The sequence below is a fragment of the Rhinichthys klamathensis genome, unplaced genomic scaffold (genome assembly GCF_029890125.1).
Source record: "Rhinichthys klamathensis goyatoka isolate OS25496 unplaced genomic scaffold, OSU_Roscu_1.1 h1tg000262l_1, whole genome shotgun sequence".
Taxonomy (NCBI): domain Eukaryota; kingdom Metazoa; phylum Chordata; class Actinopteri; order Cypriniformes; family Leuciscidae; genus Rhinichthys; species Rhinichthys klamathensis.
The window spans coordinates 1,919,379-1,926,785 of record NW_026606783.1 but is presented as its reverse complement, the minus strand read 5'-3'; the positions used below and the strand labels follow the sequence as shown (position 1 = coordinate 1,926,785).

General features: G+C 35.3%; 1 long non-coding RNA gene across 1 annotated transcript; it reads right to left on the bottom strand.

The window, feature by feature from the left end:
• Positions 1 to 879: 879 nt before the first annotated feature.
• On the bottom strand, positions 880 to 2,542 carry LOC130101801 (uncharacterized). Its single transcript, XR_008809044.1, has 5 exons — positions 2,205 to 2,542; positions 2,047 to 2,102; positions 1,517 to 1,585; positions 1,206 to 1,261; positions 880 to 958 (listed from the first exon to the last, which is right to left on the bottom strand). It is a non-coding gene; the product is annotated as an uncharacterized LOC130101801 (long non-coding RNA).
• Positions 2,543 to 7,407: the final 4,865 nt, after the last annotated feature.

Below are 7,407 nucleotides of genomic sequence, written 5' to 3'. Positions count from 1 at the left end.
TCCGAGAGACTTGGGATTTCTGAGACATATAGAGATTCCGAAGCTTCGAATATTCGATGATCATTACTACCAAAGCTTCGAAGCTCAAAAAATGGTATTCGGACCAGCCCTAATCTGAATAGAAAATTATAAACAAATTACAAGCATTGATAAATACATTGGAAGAAAAATACAATTGAAATAAGCAGTGCATTATGTTTTTTAGGAAAATCGAACTCATCAGGTACATAAATTGAATTATCGAATGTAAAATAAGTCTTCACTGTAAAAATGAAATATAACTATTAATTCATTTAATTTTTGTTAAAGCTACAGGTCATTTTCTCTTTTGTTGTTTGATCACCATTGGCGACACAAACAGCTGCGGGAACATTAGGCTGCTGTCCCTTTAAGACGGATGCACAGACCTAATATATGAAACGCATACACAGGGTATCTGCACATTTTTTAACAGCAAATTTAATGACTTTTAAGACCTTTTTAAGTCCTCTAAAAGGCAAATTTAAGACTTTACCACGACAAAAAAAAAAACAGGAAAATGTTCAGCACGACAGTGTCAATTTTGGCAGCCATTTTTGTTTTCGCAAGTAAGTATGCCATTAAAACATACTTGCCCATTTTGATTTCGATTGTGGAAAATGTTGTAGTTGACCATCTTTGTTGTCAAGATCATGTAGCTGCTTCTAATTTGCAAAAATGCGCTTTATTGCACTTATTATTGAGAACGTTCTTAAGCAAAAAAGGCTAAATGTGTGAATATAAGACCAACTTTACCTAAGTCATTAAAAATACTACATATGGATGAATTCATACGGATGAAAGCCTGTTGTGTTCGGTCTCTTGATTTGTGATAGTGGCAGCTATTGTGAAACTTACCTTCTTCATGTACTGAGTGTGGATGGCATCAAGATCTTGTCCTGAAGAATCACAGGTCCAAACGCTAGGGATTATACCTCATCTGGTGACAAGAGCATAGCCATAACTTTAAGAACTCTAATGATATCTTTACCCCTGATATTGCATTGGGGATATAAATTCAAACATTTTAAAGGCTAAGAGTATGAGCCACGAGTAAGCTGGCCAGATATCTGTGAAAAATAACTTACGTGCCTAAAGTTGTCGACCCCCTGACCAACATTCAGCATTTATAAGTAAAAATAATTTCAGTATTTATCAATAAAACATACATACGAATAAATAAATACCTTTGAGTTGGACAGTATGGTGTCTGTCTCATTGGCCAACATAATTCAAGACAGACCTAGAGAAATAAAATAAAATATACCAATGACCATGATATTATCATAATAGTTAAATGAATTATTATAACTATGAACATTATATTTGTCACTTATTATTAGCTGATTATCTAGCCTACAGGCTTCTCAAGGACAATTTCACTGAAAAAACCTGGGGTTAATGATTTCTAAAATGTGAGACTTCTTTCAAAAGCATAAATCTTACAGACCCCAAACTTTTGAACAGTAGAGCACTGTATGTTTGAGGTTTTGCTTACTAATCATATGGTTCATAGCCGTGGAGATTGTCTTGGACAGGGGGTGCAGCAGGCCATCAACATGATGATCTAGGAACAGAACATGCAATTTGTCACAGAGCCAACAATGTTAAATAGGATTTACAATAGAATATAGGGTTTATTACAAGGAACCAAGCTAGGCAGAGGTGAAATGCAGAAAAGAGAAAGAATAATATATATATATATAACCTTAAGATAATATATATTGTGAAATAAATGCATATGAAATTATTATGATGATGATTTAACAATAATTCACCCTTTATTGTAGAGTTTTTTTTCTGTCGCTCCTGAAATCACATTTTTTTAATCAATATTTGTAAGTGACGTCACTGATTAATAGCACAGTGCATTCTATTAGGCTAAATAAATTAGCTTACTTCCAATCACCAATTAACAAATTACAAGCAAAACAAAATTATCAAAAACTGTTATCTAAACAAAGATGTGGTTAAAACCCCAAACTTATATAAACAAGAGCTAAGTCTGTAGAGTTAGCCTTAACTTACCTCTTCTGAAAACGGTTGAGATGCTAACGGACTTTTTCGAAGACACAAAACCATTTCTATAAAGTAAATATTCAACAGATGCGTATCAGTTACACTTAAGAAAGGTGTCAGGAACGTTTGTATGTATTATTTGTGTGATTTTTTTTTACTAAACTTACCTAAAAGCAGTGAAAACAACAGCAAGAAACGCTAGTTTTGCTGTTTGTCAGTTGATGACGTTTCCTCGTTTCCATCTGCTCTCGCGCGCGCTCCAGTCTTTAAATGCGACTCGAATGTTTACGCGCACGCGCATTAAAACACTCCAAAGGCACGCAGCATATAAATAAACATCTAGAATTAAAACATATAACATAATTTAAAATATCATTAATATTAAATCATGAATTTAAAACTCATTGTGTATAGTTCTATGACCCATTAACGTGCAAAATGCCACCCCTGCAGCAGGTGATAGTGGGACAAAGTGGCACTTAGTTTAAGAATTTAACACAACCTCTTTTTTTATTTGTAAACGTGCTTGCAATATTTTTTATACCATCACTTTGCTTTTGATTTTATTTGTATTATATATATATATATAATATTGCATTCATAGTGTAACTTAAGTGTCAAACTACTTTTCAGACATACATAAAGAAAATCACATTGTAACAATTTAAAATGTTATTTTTTTTTTTTTTTTTTAAGTGGAAAGTATTAAGGAGACACACAAGTTTTGGGTGTAGGTGTGCCACAGTGCAGATGTTTTGGTGTAGTGCTGCTGTGTTTCTGTCTAACTGTCAGTTGTTCTCCCCTAACTGCAGTCTTCAATGACACAATCAGTTTTATGTTTGTGGAATTTGTGAGTGGAACTTAATGTAAAATAAACCTGTATCAGATTATGTGTATCATGTGTTTGGTGTCTTAAGATATTGTACAGCTTATCTAGTTTTGCGATTACATATGACATTAAATTGGTCATTGTATAGAGACATTGTTTTACTTGTAATTTGTGAACAAGTCTATTCACAACTGAAACACTTATTAAAAATAAAAAAGCTGACTATACTTGGTCAGACAACTATGGTGAATGTGTTTGTTCAAACGATATTTGAATCTGAATCGAGTCCGGGCATGCTACAGATTTATGCTATAATTTATTTTAATACTTAATTTATTATAATTTAATTTAATAATTTTAATATAATTTTGTTTTATACTGTTCAGATATACTGTTGTATTAACAACTATAATAATTTAGGCTGTACCATCTAGCCAGCCTAACTATGATGCTAAAACCTTATCTGTATATGGACTATGAAATCTGATTAATTTGTAATTAGGTAAGATGTTCAACAGCTTGACCAGGCTGGGAGACCAGCTTGACCATCTAAGCCAGGCTGGGAGACCAGCTAAATCAGGCTGGGAGACCAGCTTGACCAGCTGACCACCAACTTGACCAGGCTGGGAGACCAGCTTGACCAGCTAAGTCAGGCTGGGAGACCAGCTGACCACCAACTTGACCAGGCTGGGAGACCAGCTTGACCAGCTAAGCCAGGCTGGGAGACCAGCTAAAACCAGCTACTTCCAGCTTAAACCAGCTAAGACCAGCCAACCAGCTTAGGCTGGTTTTAGCTGGATTTTTCAGCAGGGCTACTTCTTAATTTATGGTGAGAGGAGGAGAAACAGCCACATCTGAACCAAAAATGATAGCTAATTGGTCAGAACCTCTCCAGGAGACTGGACAGATACCTCAGTTTAAAATCACAGGACATAAACAAAGGATCAGACAGAGTCAGATCAAGAGAGATTAAAATGGGTTAAGGACAGCTTTATTCAAGCCATCTAACTACTCGTCTTATTTTCTTTTCCTTAGTTTCTTTTCTTTCCGTTGAGTCTCATGTTCTAAGTTAAGTATTGCCGCAAACACACCAACGTGATTGACCCCTAAGACACGACAACACACCAGCCAATCAACAAACCCGCTTTTCGAGCAAAGGACACCGACAAAGGGGATCCCCAAAATGAACACAATTAAGGAACTCAAACACAAGTAGCCCTCCAGATTCTTAGCTGAATGGTGCATTGATATAAAATGTAATAACCCTGCCTAAGCAACGATAGAAGGGTTAAATTAATCATTGATGGTTTGTTCAGGTCAGGCTTTACAAAGTGCATATTGCTAGTAACGTGGGATTTCATCATTTCACACATTAACTTCTTTCCTCACTTTCTTGATTTCTGCAACTCGTTTGAATGTGTGTGCGCATATGTTTATGTTTTAGATGTTAGTTTATGTGTTAGAATAATCAAGAAAGTCTCGTTTGTATCTAAAGAGAAGTGTTCTTGTGTTATGTGCTTACGAATTTAATGTCTTAAACTGCTGATCTAGGCATATATTACCATGCTTAAGTGTTTTCACTATAGTTTGGATATTAATATTGTTGTGATTGCATGTGCCAGTGCCACCAATAAATAAGTACCAGATCACCAAATGTTAAAACCCTATTAATCTTTGATTTAATTCTCACCAGATATCTATAACGAAACATGGAAAACTTAGATTTGAGAAGGCTTAATAAGGTTATTCCTCAATATGATGTTTTGTTAACAAAGTCCGGGAGGAGCACGTTCAGATAATTAACACGGGTGGAGAGCACTCGGCAAAAAAAATGATAAGAGGTGTATATAGATTCAGCAGTCCAAATATGCATTAAACTTTGCTCCCTCTAATTGCATGTAAGTGTGAACTCGTGAAATAGAACACAGCATGTAAACTCTGTCATGAAAAATGCTGTTGCTGTTCTCAGTGAAATCATTGTGCTGCCCAGTTAATTTTCTTGATTTTCTGTTACATGTTACAACAGGAGGAGTTGTTTTGTCACTAGATAAGTAGATGTCACCAAAATGTTTCAATAAGTTGGCATTAAGGAAAGTCTGAGATATTGCAAAATTTTAATCAAACCTTTAAAGAGAGTGTGAAACATGAAAGAGATATACACTTGTAATCATTGGATTTACAGATTAACATGTTGATGGATTGGTCATCCATCCAGGGTGTTTCCCTGCTTATGACCTGAGATGCTGGAATGAGCTACAAAGGGATAGGCCATGCAATCCTGAAAAGGACAAGTGCCATGCTCAATTCATGTAGCCAGGCCTTCAGTTTGATCTATCCTCAATGCAGATTTGCGGAAACACAAGACTTCACTTGATCTATACTGGTCATTATGATTTCAGAAGAATACAGAATAAATCAAATATAAAATTGTATTTGTCAGGTAAAAATGTATCATGCCAATTACACAATTAAATAAACAATTAGAAAACAATTCAAAAATGATAATGCAATTGTGAATCACATTGTAGCCACCTGGGAATTCTATGCTCTTGTACATGGTTTTACTGGAGCTATATGGGAAATAGCAGTGTTCCATATAAGAGACAAACAAATTCAACAGTCACTTGTAACTTGAAATTGGTGGGCAATTCCAATGTTAAGGCCAATTCACATCGCACAGACAAACACTAACAAACAAGTTGGCAGTTGGATTTAGACATTTCTGAAAATTAACTCATGTTCACAGACTTCACACTGCCCCAACAGACATGACAAACGCTGATTAAAAATGTTTAGTCGGGTGAAAACAAACCCCGACCAAAGCTAACAGACGCCGACGAGGTAACACACTGATCCGACAATTATCTGTGCAGTGTGAATTGGCCTTTACACTCATTCCAATTGATACAAGAAACATGGTCTAGAATGCATAGCATCAACAACCTTTAACCTAAATATTGCATACACTTACAGTAAAGCAGTGGTGTGTTTTAAAGAATAAACTCAACTAGTCTATGTGTACTGTAGTAGCACAACCAACTACTGTATAATGTGTGTCCTATGCTATGAGCACAATGTGTTTAACACAATTACACATTTGAAAATACAAAGAAATGCATACATGACAGTGGGGAGAGACACGGTGTTACAGTGTGTGAGTTCTAAGGACTCAAGAAACTTCACAGCACTGTGTGGGGGTTTTCTAGTTACATATTCCCAATGACTGTTCTGCCAATTTCCATTAAATACCCAGACCAGAACAAACGAGTTATAAATATTTACTACACCAATATTATATTTTGGATTTGTTGAACCTACTCTCGTGCCCCAAATGAGCCATGATTATCAGGTATCTTGAGGAGACACCACCCAAAAAGGAACAGAATCTTTCAATCTTTCACATAATATACAGTAAGTAAATCAGTGTGATTAGTAAAATGGGCTCAATTTCACCAAAGACATTTAAAATGATACCAAACATGAAAGGGAAAAACAAAAGATTCACAAGATACATCAAATGTTTAATATCGACATTTTTGGTAAACTTTTAGTGACTTGAGTAAGGGTGAAAGGAGGGGAGGAAGAGGGCGATGAATAGATAAGTGAGGAGAGAAGTCTGGGGAAGGCGGTGTCCTATACTCTTTCTTTGAGATCTCTCCAGATTAATGAGCTTTATTGTTTTATTACAGGTTAGGATTCTCAAGTTCAGTCTTAGTGGAAATCCAATCTGACAATAGATGCAGTGCTTTGACAATGACTTCTACTCTTGTGTAGTCAGACGCTGGGCAGTGATTAATAGTGGCTTCTCATGTTTAATTCACCAGCAAAAGTAAACAAACCACCAAGAGGATCAGAGAAGAAACAGTCTTGGCACTGGAATTACGAAATTCTCTAAAAAGAGGAGAGAAATACAGATGTGATGATAAATTCAAAACACTCTCTGCCTACACAATAGCCCCTCAATGGAAAATTAATTTCATTGCATATATTTTGATACTGTACAGGTCATACTTAACCCTCAAGTTGTGTTTGGGTCATTTTGACCTGGAGATAATTTTCTTTTTCCCGAAAATGCTAGTTAATGTTATCACATTGGAGTAAAACTTACTGACTTTACTCACCCAGGGTATGACAACTCCCCCCAATTTTTTTATTTAATTTTTGTCTTTTTTTGTGTCAAAATGTTATCACTATGCTATGTTCTCACCAAATATTGGATTCATTTCTTTATGTCAACTTGTTTTCTTTCAATTAGCATTCTATTATTCTTATTGGTTCTGATTGATCCTCCTTTATCTGAGCTCATGCAACAAATGTTTTGACCAAATAAAGAATTATGTGTGTGTAATTTTGACAATATTGAATAAAATTTTAAACTATTCTGTACAATTTATCGCACTAGTGCGCTTTAATGTTTAACCAGGAAGTTTGTTTTGAAATGCTTTCATCATGTACAAAATGGCACAAAGTCAAATTTGTGGTGTTCCCGATCATTTTCCCGGCCTACAAAAAATTGATTCAAAATCTCTCGTTATGCTATA